Source organism: Sander lucioperca, chromosome 6, assembly GCF_008315115.2.
Source record: "Sander lucioperca isolate FBNREF2018 chromosome 6, SLUC_FBN_1.2, whole genome shotgun sequence".
NCBI lineage: Eukaryota > Metazoa > Chordata > Actinopteri > Perciformes > Percidae > Sander > Sander lucioperca.
Genome location: NC_050178.1, coordinates 15,530,673 through 15,545,195, shown reverse-complemented (window position 1 = coordinate 15,545,195; position 14,523 = coordinate 15,530,673). Strand labels below are relative to the sequence as shown.

Here is a 14,523-nt window from a genome sequence, read left to right as displayed (position 1 = left end):
TTGCAGAACAAAAAATCTGAACTTGTATGTTAAAATTTGCACTTGTAAAAAATATTCACACACGTGATCTGAATTTGAAGTCATACAAAGAAAAAAAACATGAGAGCTTGTAAAAAAAATCTGAACTTGTAAGTTGAAATTTGCACTTGTAGAAAATGTTCACACACCTGTATTCTGAATGTGAAGTTACAGAAAAAATATTCACAAATGTGTAGATTGATATTTACACGAACACAATGACAGCTGCAAACTTATAATGCAACATTTACTCGTATACTTTTTTTTTTACTCTGGTTCATTTTCCATCACAACCACAACTCAGTGATTACAACCTCTCGAATCTGTCACTGCAACTTCACATATGTGCTCTCTCGCATCACAAAGTGGCCAATCTGCGCACCTCGACTTTCACAACACTCTTGACGATACATTTGGTGCAAAACTAATTAGTACCTGTGGACTTAGGCTGTGGAGCTCTGAGTTAACAGAACGGGAAAAGCAGGGTTTCTATCGACAGATGAGGGACAACTCTGTCTGGCTTATTTATGTAGCATGGAAACTTGGTGGAATAGCATGCTAGCGTTAGCTAACTAGCAGCCAGCCCGCTTCTAAATAAATACCTTTTAATTATCTAAACACTTTTTAACAGTCAAACTAAAACACTGGCGGTGAGCTCCAGGGTCTGCAGCTGCAGACGGACCGTCATCAGTGGGTAACAGGTGCCAAGTTTCGCATCCCTGCCGAGAATTGCATCCACTAGGGAAAATAATGATTTTATAAGGCAAAGTACTGTTTAAAAACTAGGCAATAGTAAATCTCTTTGTCATATTCATCAATAATGATTAGAATTTTAGAAGGTTTAGAGACATCAATGTTTTATCAGACTCTGTAGTAGCATTTCCTTGCTACCTAGATGCAATTTTCGGCAGCAATGAATTCTGCAGAAATGATTGTTTCTGCCCAAGCGGGTGCAATTCTTAGCAGGGATGCACAACATCAGCAAAGCAAGCTCTGGTCATGGCCGGGGGATGGGCCGCTGCTACCGGATGTGGGGCTCTCCGTGTCCCGCTGGAGCTCCGACTGTAGGTCGAGCTCGGCAGCGAAGCTTTCTGGCAAAAGCAGTGTTGCCGTCATCAGTGTCTATCCCCACTGATGACGGTCCGTCTGCGGCTGCAGGCCGTGGAGCTCACCGCCAGTGTTTTAGTTTGACTGTTAAAAAGTGTTTAGATAATTAAAAGGTATTTATTTAGAAGCGGGCTGGCTGCTAGTTAGCTAACGCTAGCATGCTATTCCACCAAGTTTCCATGCTACATAAATAAGCCAGACAGAGTTGTCCCTCATCTGTCGATAGAAACCCTGCTTTTCCCGTTCTGTTAACTCAGAGCTCCACAGCCTAAGTCCACAGGTACAAATTAGTTTTGCACCAAATGTATCGTCAAGAGTGTTGTGAAAGTCGAGGTGCGCAGATTGGCCACTTTGTGATGCGAGAGAGCACATATGTGAAGTTGCAATGACAGATTCGAGAGGTTGTAATCACTGAGTTGTGGTTGTGATGGAAAATGAACCAGAGTAAAAAAAAAAAGTATACGAGTAAATGTTGCATTATAAGTTTGCAGCTGTCATTGTGTTCATGTAAATATCAATCTACACATTTGTGAATATTTTTTCTGTAACTTCACATTCAGAATACAGGTGTGTGAACATTTTCTACAGGTGCAAATTTCAACTTACAAGTTCAGATTTTTTTTTACAAACTCTCATGTTTTTTTTCTTTGTATGACTTCAAATTCAGATCATGTGTGTGAATATTTTTTACAAGTGCAAATTTTATTTTTACAAGTGCAAATTTTAACATACAAGTTCAGTTTTTTGTTCTGCAAGTTCTCACATCGTATTCTACAAGCTCTCCCGTTTTGCACCATATTTACCTTCATAGATGTGTCTCCTGTTCACAGAGAATGTGGCCCCTTGCCTCCACTGTGCTGTGGCAGTGATACTTTTCTTTCCCATGTTAATGTGACCTGATTTGAGTTTAGTCTATTCCCTCTCAGCACTGTCAAAAGGTCCCTTCGTATTTGGGGCCATGCATGTGTTTGACAGACTCTTGGGTGTGATGTCCCTCTGTGTGTAGTTTCTGGGATGGGGGAGATGGATGTTTGCCCTCCTTTTTTGGCCGATGACTCACTGGTTTTGGCTAGGATGAGTGAACACACCATATCACCAGTTGAGTCACTGTACATCTAACAATGGGAAGCCTGGCACAGTTCCTTTTCATGGCCACAAAGGGAGCCATTAGGCTTAAATGCATCCGGATTCAAGTCGCCCCCTTAACGGAAGAGAGTGCGCCTGGCTGTGTCGTGTGAGTGCTCTTACATAAGGTTTCTTCATTTGGCCCGGTGTCAAAAGAGCTATTGGCTGAAGAACAGCTTCACTGCCTCTACTCTTAGAAAACTGAACACATACTAATGTTCTCAAAGTAAAGGTGCTCCAGACTCTCTGCTATCTGTCCTCTGTTTGCTCAACCTGATGAACCATTGTATGATACAATTCAACTTTAATCTGTGAATAGGAAACTTACAGATGGGAACAAAAACAATCAGAGCAAAGACTGCAATCCTTCCGGTTCCTGTCTCGTCAATCCTTTCAGTCCATCAATCTTGCCCTCAATTCCACCAAACAGCTTTCTGCACTTTTAACTTCAAACATGTCTTCACACAGCTCAGCTTCAGGCCTCACCCTTACAGTCTTGGTCAAAGAGAACTGAAAACAATATTAAGAGTTAGGTAGTGTAGCTTGCACTAAGCCAGCTTCTCACCTGAGGAAATCTCCACAAAACAAGACCTAACACATCCTGTCCAGGGCAGAGGTAGGAGCTGTAGGGTCAGCTGGCAGAGGGCCATACAGTTTAAAACCGCTTTTTGTTTTTTCTACAACCTTGAGGGTGTCCAGACTAGTCCAGAATACGACGGTCGCTTTTAATTTGTAATTTGCGCTACTCTTGAAAATGGAAAAAGTTGGATATTAAACTGGAAATTATCTTGATCTGAATTCAAAATTCCCTGTGTATTAATAGGCCATGAACACTATTGTATACTGTATGCCCTGTTGCCCTATTGGTAAACTAGACAATTGCTGTTGTCATTGTAAACAGGAAATGGAGGTAACTAGCACGCCATAAAAAATCAAAACCAAACTATCTGAGAGGTAATGAGCAAGCATTTTAGATCTGAAAGATTGGAAAATTGTTGATAAAGTTAGGGCTGTTTGTATCTGCCTTACAGAAACACAACAACAAATCTGAAGTCATGTGTTAGTTACCTGGTAATCAGACTGAATAGATATTTTGTTTCATTTCAAATTGCTTTAAAAACCCTGAGACATTGGCTGTGATTCAGATGTCTGGAACCAGGCTAAGCTGTTAGCTTATCACTCAAGTGGACAGAGGAACTGCGTCAATTGTTTACGATTATTGTTTCAATGCACATTTGATAACTACCATCGTAGTTCATCAAAGTAATTGATATTTAGCTTGTTTGTGAATGTAAGTGTATTAGATTTGAGTAACTAAATAAAAACATAGTACTATTTCCCCAACTACCTATTTATATTTTAAGTCAATTCTCAAGTGGGATATTTTTTCACTAAAATGCTGCTGACTTTTGTCCCCCTCAATTCCAAGCATCAGGTTATCCATTGGAATTTGGTAGCATATTTTCAACAACAGTCTTTGGACTTATAAATGAAACTGCTAATGCCTTCAGTTAATGCCTTCAACCAAGTGGAGTAAAGGAATGTGCATTTATACCTCCTGAGAAGATAGGACATTCCCTCTCAGAGCAAACTTAAACCTCAATCATCATTCATTTCTTTCACTGCTTTTCAAATTCTGATCATGAATCATTCCTGGCAACAGTTTGAGTATGTGTTATGAACGTGCTCCAGAGAAGCCATATGTCATGCTGTGCCAGGCTCTTTTCTCGGTGGAAGCCATTTGTCTGGTTTTGGGTCTTTGTTGTTGTGCTAAACAATAGTTGCCTTGTTTGAATAATAGAGGCCTTCACCTGCATAGCATGAATTAAGAAGACATGGCAGGTGTTGCAATTGGTTTAAGTTCACTTTGTACAGCCCTCCTGCTATCATCATACGATCACATTATGGTTCCTCAAAGACCATTGTGTTGTATTTGATGGCATGCTTTAGACATTTAGGGAAGAAAGCTGGAAAAATGCTCTCTGTGGAACTAACTGCTTGTCTTCCTCCAGGTTTGGACAAATCCTCATGGGAGCCATGGAAAGATTAGAAATGGCAGGAAAAGAGCACTGAATTTTTACAGGTAGGGACTTTAAATTTCTCCCTTTTTCTTGCTAATGCTTGTGCAACAATTATACTGTAACAAGTCAAAGAAATGGTAGCCTTAACTAATTTTTATTCTCATATTATCATTGTAAACATGAATTTTCCCCAGCCACATCGCACCACACTCAGCAGCTATTTAAAGTGTAAGCGGCTGCTCCCAATTACCTCCTCCCCATGCTAAACCAGAAGCTCAGGCCACGCAAACGGAGGCCTCCCTACTGGACTTTTATCTGTTTGTTTTCATATTTCCCTTCCCTCAGTCAGCCCTCCTCCCTTGTGCTCTTACTGTTTCTGCCTTAGCCTAGGCTTATTGTGTTTTCCTCCAGCTGACCTTGGTTACATAAACTAAGGCCTGATCCCTCCTCCTCCCTGTCCCACTGCTTTGCCTGGCTCCTATCCTCTGTGCGCTCCCACAAAGCCCAGTGTTTTGATTACATTGTGAAATTGGAGCCAGGACTATTTATTCCCAGGCTGGGGTAGCGTGTAGGAACTGGTTGGAGGATAAGCCAGAGAGGGGGAAGCCAGAAAGCTTCTGTGGTTGAATCAGGCGGATGGTGTTGGTGGGTGAACTGTTTATGTCTTCTCATAACCTTTCTTTGTGGGCCATGCATCCAGCCAGCTGTTTCAAATGAGCAGAACGCCCAGGGTCGCATCTTCCTGTCAGCAGTTTCTGTGCATAACCCAAACCCCATCATTCAGCTTGGGTCATTACAGGGTGGCAGATTGGCTGAGTGCTTTGAGATACCTTCCAACTGTCCTATAGCAGGAGGACCGAGGCTCAGGTCCTTTTTGGGCATACACCCTTCTGAAGTGTCATTAAGACTGACAACAAATCCTCGCACCCTGAGCTTTATTAGCCATTATTAACAGACTTGATGATAACAGTGGCTGAATTTATATATTCACAGTGGTGGCAAGGTGCCCACAGACTGCTGAACCAAATAAGTTTGGAATTGAATGGAATTGTCGGGTCTCTGTAAATTAGATAATTTGGTCTAGACCTATTCCATTTAAAGTGTCCTGGAAAAACTTTTGTTATGTTTTGACACTATAAATAAAAATGAATTGAATAAGTTTGGTTCAGTTGTTGAACTCAGCTCCTCTATATTATATAGTTACACTACTGGTCAAACGTTTGGGGTCACTGGGGTCAAATTTCCACTCCATTACAGACAGAATACCAGCTGAGATCAGTTGCATTGTTTTTTAATCAGGGCAGCAGTTTTAAGATTACATTATGTGCTTACATAATTGCAAAAGGGTTCTCAACTGTTGTAGAAAGAAGTGGCTGCAATCTTTAATGCAATATCTACATTGCCCATTATCAGCAACCATTCATCCAATGTTCCAAAGGCACATTCTGTTTACTAATCTGATATCATTTTAAAAGGCTAACTGAGAAAACATTGGAGAACCCTTTTGCAATTATTTAAGCACATAATGTAATCTGAAAACTGCTGCCCTGGTTAAAAAAACAATGACTGATCAGTCTCCCCGAGTTGGTCAAAAAAGTGCCTCGGAACACACCAAAGCGACGAGATGTAATACGTCTCCATAACAGCAGGCGGCTTGTTCAGAATACGATCTCATATTGTACTAAAATAGTTCACCGAAACGTGTTTCTGAAAACATTTTAAGCGAGAAATAGGCCATGCAGTTGCTGAATCTGTCTTCATTTCAGATCAACAAAGGTCAGTTTAAAAGATTTTCGTCAGATTTTGAGAGACTCTAGTCACGCTCATCCCGCTCCTCGTTTCCGGGTTAGCACTCTACCAATCAGATTAGTCATTTGAGTCTGACTGCCGGCAGTGCCCGCCTTCCGATTCAACATGTCAAATCGGCCAAAATGAAGGCCGACGGCCCCTCGGACGGAACACACCGAACAGACTTGAATCACTGACCTAACTAAGGCCAACCGAAGATGAGCTGCCGAGCATAAGTGTGTGTGTGTGTGTGTGTGTGTGTGTGTGTGTGTGCGCGTGTGCCACTGAGGGTCTCATACTTAAAACTGTTAGACTAGGTGTCATTTTAAAATGTTTTGGTTTGATAGAACACATTATTTTATTAACAATTTAGCTGATTCTGCACACAAAGTTAAAGATAGATTACAGTGTTAAGGAAAAGGGTGAATATAAGACTGAAACCAACTCTGATTTAGGAAAAGAATACACAAACCAGGGTGGGACTTGCAAATGGATCTTCTGTTTGGCTTCATCCAGGTAGCAGACCAGGGTTCATTATTGTAACTGTGCTGTTTCTGTCAGACTGAGGCACAGGGCTGGTTCTCATTCAGAACTTCTATTTGAAGTAAAAGGCACCATAATGGAACGCAATGAGCATCAGTTTTGAGTGTTGTCTTAAAGGGCAACTTTCGATCTTTCAACCATGTTTTTTTGTGTAAGTGACTGATGGGAAAACAATCTCTGAAGTTGGTCCAGTATTAAGCAAGATTGCTGCAGTCGGCAGTGGCGAAACAAGCTACAATGTAAGTTATTGGGCAATTGCGCACCTTCAATTTACACCCACCAAAGTGCTTGTTTTACCCATAGACTGTATATATGAGTGGACAGAGCATCCGGTTCAGCAAAATGCGGAAGTGCCTTAAACCTGCATTCTATCTGAACTCCAGCAGGGGGCGACACGTGCGGTTGCAAAAAGGAGGTCCGTTTCTATAGAAGTCTATGGCGAAATGACCCACTTCTCACTTGATTTATTACCTCAGTAAACATTTCAATTAAGAGTTTATATTCTCAATCGCTAGTTTTAAGTCTTGTGCAACACAGAATGATGTTCATTTTTTGAATTATGGTCTTGTTGATTTTAAAATCGGCGATAAAGCAGGGGGTGTTTTAGGGCGTGGCTATGATGTGATTGACAGTCCGCGGCTTGTCAATCATGACAGAGGTTTAGCAAAGCTTATCCATGGCACGTAAACTTTATTTTGGGGGTTGACCAGCTTTCGTCTTCGTGACTGTGACAGTTGGTCGCCTAATAATGTCTTGTTCAACGTTCGGTTGTACGACAAGACACTCAAAGGAGTCGGCAGTTCAGTTTTTCCGGTAAGTAACGTTACATTTTGTTTTAATACTGTTTTTCGTTAGCCAACGTTAGCATCCCAATTAATATCAGTTAGCTAGCTAGATTGCACCTTGCTAACAAAGCTAGCGGGCTAACTAATAACGTTATGCAGACCAGACCGTATAAACGGATTCAAATATATATATATTTAACGTTACAGTCGTATACAGTAGGTATGCACAACGGTCTCGCTGGTGATCTGTTTTTAACCATATGTGATGTTATTGCTAATCGATGCGCATATAATGGTAATGTTAGCTTAAAGTCAAAGCCTGATATAGCTAACGTTATAGTGCAAATTCATATAAACCCTATTCGTACGGGATTAGAATCATTTTGGGACCGCGTGTGATTTAGAAAGTACCCCCCTCACATCTGAGTTTCGTGTGGGGCATTCGCACGGACAAGTTTTTACTTGAATATACTGAAATATATGTACCCCGCCCGAGAGTTGGGCAACGTTACCCGGAGGCGCCCGAAGGACAGACGGGGCAGTAGGCCAGAATATCCGTTTTTGCGATAAAATGTCGCACATGAAAAAATATATATTATTGTAAAGTTACACAAGTGTTCTATCTTGAAAAGTCTTCAGTTCTGCAGCCAAATGTATTGTATAAAGCACCAGGTTCAATATTCTTTTCTCAAAATTCTAAATACATTATTTCAGACTGTTAAATGTACCTAACAAGCATGCTGTTGCAGGAGTTATTAACCACTGTTGTTGATGCTGTTACACTGATGTCTTTCTTCCACTTACTGTAGTTGTGTCTGCTAATCTATTTGAAGACCTTCTGTCAGCACAATAATCTGTTTTAAGATGAGTCACATACATGTTCCAATCTATATTTACAAATTCTGTTTATTACTAAAATGTACATATTACTAAAAAAGTGTTGCGTACAATACACATTGTCTAAGATAAATTTGACATGTAGGAGTAGGTTTACTTAATACTGCATGTCCTTAACTGAAGCATACCTTTATGTACAAGCTCATATATTAATATAATTCATTGTGATCTACCATGCCTTAATTACATGTTTGTCTTTACAAAGGTATCCACACTGAAAACTGAATGACCAGAGCCTACAGAAGGAAGACCTGGTGTATAGCGCAGCATATTTGGTGCCATTCATCTTGTTGTGGAACAGATTGCATTGACCACATCCGAAGTTCTCAAATGTGTTCTGATTATGATGATGCCTGAAAATCATTTTTGGTTCAGCTTCTTCTGCTGAAAGGACAGACCAACTTTTAGCACTTTAGCAGTCATTGGTATTTAGAGGTTCAAAATGTGAGTCCTGTAATAGATGTGTCCTCTTGTGTTACTGTTAGGCCTGCTGCTCCTAGGTAGCTTCTCTGTCTCTCCTCCCTCCCTCTCTCTGTCTGTCTCTTATTACAGGAGAGGAGTCTAGAGTGTGGGAGTCTGGGTTCCAGCTGCCTCTCATCTACCACAATCAACCAACAATTTGTGATAATACTTTTGTTATAATGAATTTGCAATAACCTTACACAGATTAAACAGCACCTAGTGCATTTTCAATTACCTACTAAACACTTGACTATGTATGTCAAAATTGAGTATATGCCTATAAATTAATCTAAAAGGATTTTGGTGAAGTGTTTTCATGGTGATTACAATTGACAAGTACATAAAGACACACAAGAAAAGCACAAACTACATTTCCCTGATCCTTCTTTGTCAACATTCAAGTATGGTGACATTTGAGAAATCATGTTTTTGATGATTAAAGCCAAAATAGACACTTTTAATCAATTACAAATTCTATCAAATTACCAATGTCTTCTTGTATGACTACAATATTGTGTATGTTCCTATAGTTGCTTCAGAAAAACAACAAATGTAACTTTAGAAAGACCATTATTTCACATTGAAATGGGCATTAATTTCTAAAACTACATAAACCACAAACAAGACTGGCAATATTTTTAAGATTATGTTAGGGGTTAAATTGATGAATTAAATAATGTAGTTCACCTTTTACAATCCAGTGTAAATTCCCCACACAAACACTGCTGTGGGTCAAGGTAAAGGCAAACTTAACTGTCACAAGACATGTCTGCATAATAAAAAGAGGTAGTTGAATCACTGGTGCCACATTGTTAATTTCAGTAGAAATGGTTGACATTACAAACCACAATATAAAAATATAGCTTAACATATACAGCTTAAAGCACTTGTGCAGCACTCTGTTCAGTCAAGTCCAAATGCCTGGGTAAAGAAATAAAAGCTGCCTTTACAATTACAGTGAGCATAGTGTGACAGTCTTTTGGTTGTCTGTAATGCACAGTGGAAAAAGAAAAAAAAACCTGCGAGCCTAGTCGATCTTCCCCGGATTGTTAACAGCCCTCCACCTGCATCTCTGGGTGATGCCAGAGAAGATGGACTTACTTCTGAGGTATCGGGTGGGTGCACATGCCATTGTGTCTCTCCACACTCCTATTTCTGAAAGAGTCATCAATTTCCATTTGAGCCCCTCATAGTTAAATATATATGCACACTAGCATGTAACTGTACTTCATTAATTATCGGGGGAGAATACAGATGAATCAACAACAGTCTATTGTTCTTTAGTGTAACTTTGATTTAGTTAAATGAGCTTATTTCTGCTAACGTCAGCTCTTAAAATCATGAAAAGGCTAAATGCGCCAACCATAGACTGATGGCGCAAACAGTAGCAAGACATTATTGGTGCATTATGGTTATTACAGTTAACCAAACGTTCTAAGAAACTTGGTTATACTTCTGCTAATACTTAGATTAGATAATGATAAGCATTGACAATCCCCGTTTTGCATTTCGCTGACACTACGTTTAAATTAGGACAACGTAAACTTTGATTTGCAGAAAATTAACGTTAGCATGTTTTACCAGTGGATAGCTAACGTTACAGACAATTTACATGGTAACTTCAGATACATTTACTTTACAATGTGACTCCTCTTATATGTAATATAACTATGGGACAAAGATATATTTAAAACCTAGCGAAGCTATATCTTACCTCGAATTATGTATGCTAGCTTTCAGTAGCAGTTGCATCCAGATTGCCAGTGAACGTGTAAGGTAACGAAGAGTGTAAGCAGCGTTGCCAACTCCAAAAAAAACAAAACAGTCAGATACCGCCCAACAGTCTATGGCTCCTCCCTCTCATCTAAAAACATCACATCCGCAACCAGGATGGCTGCGCCCATAAACGCAAACTCGACGACGGATTGCTGATCTCCCCAAACCAATGGATGACATCACACATGCTCTGTCCACTAATATATACAGTCTATGGTTTCACCACTGACAGCAATTTTGGGGATGTTAAAAAAAAAAAGCCTATCGCAAAACCCACCAGACTCTGTTTAAATAAACAGTAACATACATTTTTCCTGTATGATTACATGCAGGCCGGTTCGTGGCTGACGGTTACAGCATTCTGGCTCAGTACTGGACCAGTACACATTAAAGATGCAGTAGGTAAGACTTATAAAACTAACTTTCTGTTATATTTGCTCAAACTGACCCTATGTTCCAGTAGAACTACATAAAGCAGTTAATTAAAAAAAGAAATTGTGCTCCTCTGGCACCACCTACAGCTCCCTGTTCATTTACACCAATCAGGGCCAGGGGGGGTGTCTAACTGTGTGTCAATCACTGCTCATGCACACACATTAATTTTACCTTGTGGGGGGAGGGGCTTAGTAGACTGTTTGGCCTCTAGCAGAAAGGGGGGGAGGGACTGAGAAGTTGTTGATGTTCAAATTCTTTGGCTAAGTCCTGGATCTTCACAATCCTCCGCCATCCCGTTATTGTGGCGCGTCCCCGCGGCCGTCTCCCAGCGCGTAAGGCGCCCTTTCCCCGTTATGTTTCTCCTAAACCCAACCTCCGCCATCCCGTTATTGTGGTGTGTCCCCCGTGGCCGTCTCCCGGCGCAAGGCGCCCTTTCCCCGTTATGTTTCTCCTAAACCCAACCTCCGCCATCCCGTTATTGTGGCGCGTCCCCCGCGGCCGTCCCCCGCGGCCGTCTCCCGGCGCGTAAGGCGCCCTTTCCCCGTTAGGTTTCCCCTAAACCCAACCTCCGCCATCCCGTTATTGTGACGCGTCCAACGCGGCCGTCTCCTGGCGCGTAAGGCGCCCTTTCCCCGTTATGTTTCTCCTAAACCCAACCTCCGCCATCCTGTTATTGTGGCGGGTCCCCCACGGCCGTCTCCCGGCGCGTAAGGTGCCCTTTCCCCGTTAGGTTCCTCCTAAACCCAACCTCCGCCATCCCGTTATTGTGGCGCGTCCCCAGCGGGCCGCCTTGCGGCCGCCTCCCCACTTACAGAGCATCATTTTCGGCCGTTTCCCAGCCGAGAAAATAACGTGACATTTACACGAACTGCCGTGAGACTGCATATCCATAGTCCTTTATAATTCTTCTTCATATTTTATAGCCTATATTTATACTTTTTACATGTATATACTTGTTTATTTACCAACTTCTATTATTATTTATATTCCTTGAGTCTTGATGCACTCTCTGCTTTGGGGAGAAAAGCTGCTCCATTGTGCATTCTCCTTTTATATACACTTATCTTGAGGCCACGAGTTACTATCTTGAGGCCACGAGTTACTATCTTGAGGCCACGAGTTACTATCTTGAGGCCACGAGTTACTATCTTGAGGCCACAAGATACTATCTTGAGGCCACGAGTTACTATCTTGAGGCCACGAGATAGTATCTTGAGGCCACGAGTTACTATCTTGAGGCCACGAGTTACTATCTTGAGGCCACGAGATAGTATCTTGAGGCCACGAGTTACTATCTTGATACTATCTTGAGGCCACGAGATACTATCTTGAGGCCACGAGTTACTATCTTGAGGTCTTGAGTTATAATTAATTTTTTTTTACAAAGTGGGACCAGGGGGGCTCCGTAGAAACTGACCCTATGTTCGAGTAGAACTACATGAAGCAGGTAACTTAAAAAAATCTGGCTCCTCTGGCACCACCTGCAGCCTGTAGTGCGATTTGCAAAAATCCACCGCTCCCTGTTCAGATGCACTAATCAGGGCCAAGGGGGGTGTCTAACTGTGTCAGTCACTGCTCATGCACACATATTCATTCTCCCTTGTGGGGGGAGGGACTTAGGATACCGTTTTGGGCTAAGCAGAAAGGGGGGAGTGACTGAGAAGTTGTTGATGTTCAAATTTTTTGGCTAAGAGAGAAGACACACCAGCCCGATAATCGGCCATCGGACCGTCTGGCGAGGTCGTTGACTCGAGTCTGTACAGTGTGTCCCGTGCCGTCGGCCGTCTGAGGAGCCATCGGCATTCATTTGATCCGACCCGACATGTTCAGTCGGGAGACAGGGCAGTCGGGACTCACCCGGAAATGGGGAGCAGATGAGCCGCTCAAACTCTAACGAAAATCTTTAAAACTGACCTTTGTCAATCTGAAATGAAGACAGATTCAGAAACTGCACGGCCTATTTCTCGCTTAAAATGTTTTCAGAAACACGCTTCGGTGAACTATTTTAGTACAATATGAGATCGTATTCTGAACAAGCCGCCATGACAGTCTGGCTGTGAATTTCCAGAAAAAAAAGAACCACGTGACGCATTCGTCCAATCAGCCGGTTTTCATTTTCTGGGAAATAATCAGACTGTTAATGGAAACAATACAGAGCAGCACCGCCTGCTGCTATGGAGACGTATTACGCTTCGCGCACACGCAGAGCGTACGCTCAAGTCGGCGTCGCATCAGTGTGTTCTGAGGCATTTTTTGGACCTCAGGGACCCAACTGATCAGTCCGACTGCCGTTTCTGCCGACGGTCGGCCCGTCTGGTTGGTGTGTCAGGGCCTTAAATCCTGGATCTTCCTAATCCTACCTACAGCACCTTTAATGCATGGTAAAATAGGGTCTAGGGTGGAAAAAAACAACAACAGTACAAGAGCCGTGCCTAAATAAAATACAGATTAAAATGAAAAAAGTAGGATTGAAATCTGTAAATATCTGATACAGTCTGAGCAAGCATTCAGTACCAACTGGGTACTTTTTTTTCTTAACCGTTTTTATTTTGTTTTAAAACAAAAACATACAGAACACATACTCATTGAAGAATCGTCTTTAAAAATTGTCGCAAAAAAATCACGAAACATACTTGAAACGATAAGAAGAAAAGACTGTTGATTATCCCAAGGGGAAATCACACTTTTACGCTCAGCCTGTGTGTAATGTAACAACAAGCATGCACAAACAGGACCTTATGCATGCACTAAGCGGAGAGATGCCAGAATAAGGGGGCTGCCCATTAAAGGCGTCCCGAGCAGTTGGGGGGTAGGTGCCTTGCTCAAGGGCACCTTAGCAGTGTCCAGAAGGTCAACTGGGAAAGAGGCAGTGATGTTTCCCGTTTACTGTATGGGACATCTCAAAACGGACTGACGAGTCTTATCACTGGTTACATGATTATCCATCGCAGGGTGACGTTGGGTTTCTCCAAAAGTTGAATTGGTCTCAACTTTTTGGCGCAGGCATTAAAAAAAAAGAGGAAAGACCTGCGTTATTGCCGGACTGTCTGACGACAGACACAGTGTGTGTGAATGCATGCTCAGCCGGCCAGTGGCCCACTTGAGCATTGGCATTATGCATGGCCGTAGTATGTTTTCCTTTATCAAATTGCCTGAAAATGACACCAGGCTGCTGCAGTATAACAATACAGACCAATACACACACAAGGCTGCTTTCTTGTAACTCAACATTCCTCCGTTCTTGGCTGAGCTGGACGACGTAGCGCTACATAAATTAGCCAGCAGCTAGTGACAATTTAGCTAGCGGCTTAATACTGACAAAACGTCACAGTGAATCACAGCCTGCATGCACGTTTAAAATAAAGAAGAAAAAAAAAAGAATATTTGAATCTCAAAATTGAAAATCGAATACTACCCAAACAACGAATAGTTGAATATTCAAGTCCAGCCCTTAAATAAACATTATGTATGCACGTAGCTGCCTCCTCAAAACATAACTACATTGTGGGGCTAGAGATGCCATGTGGTGAACACAGGACTGTGGTTTCTCAGTTTGGAAATGGCCT

At 41.8% G+C, this 14,523-nt stretch overlaps 1 protein-coding gene across 3 annotated transcripts in view; it reads left to right on the top strand.

The window, feature by feature from the left end:
- plxnb1b (plexin b1b) overlaps positions 1–14,523 on the top strand; it is a 195,492-nt gene that overhangs the window by 39,334 nt on the left and 141,635 nt on the right. For 2 of the 3 annotated variants that reach the window (XM_031277172.2, XM_036001850.1), the window contains exon 2: positions 4,263–4,333. The exons of the other annotated variant lie outside the window; for it this stretch is intronic. The gene's annotated coding sequence lies outside the window, so the exon portion shown is untranslated. The remainder of the gene's footprint in view (positions 1–4,262; positions 4,334–14,523) is intronic. 3 annotated transcript variants of the gene reach the window in all.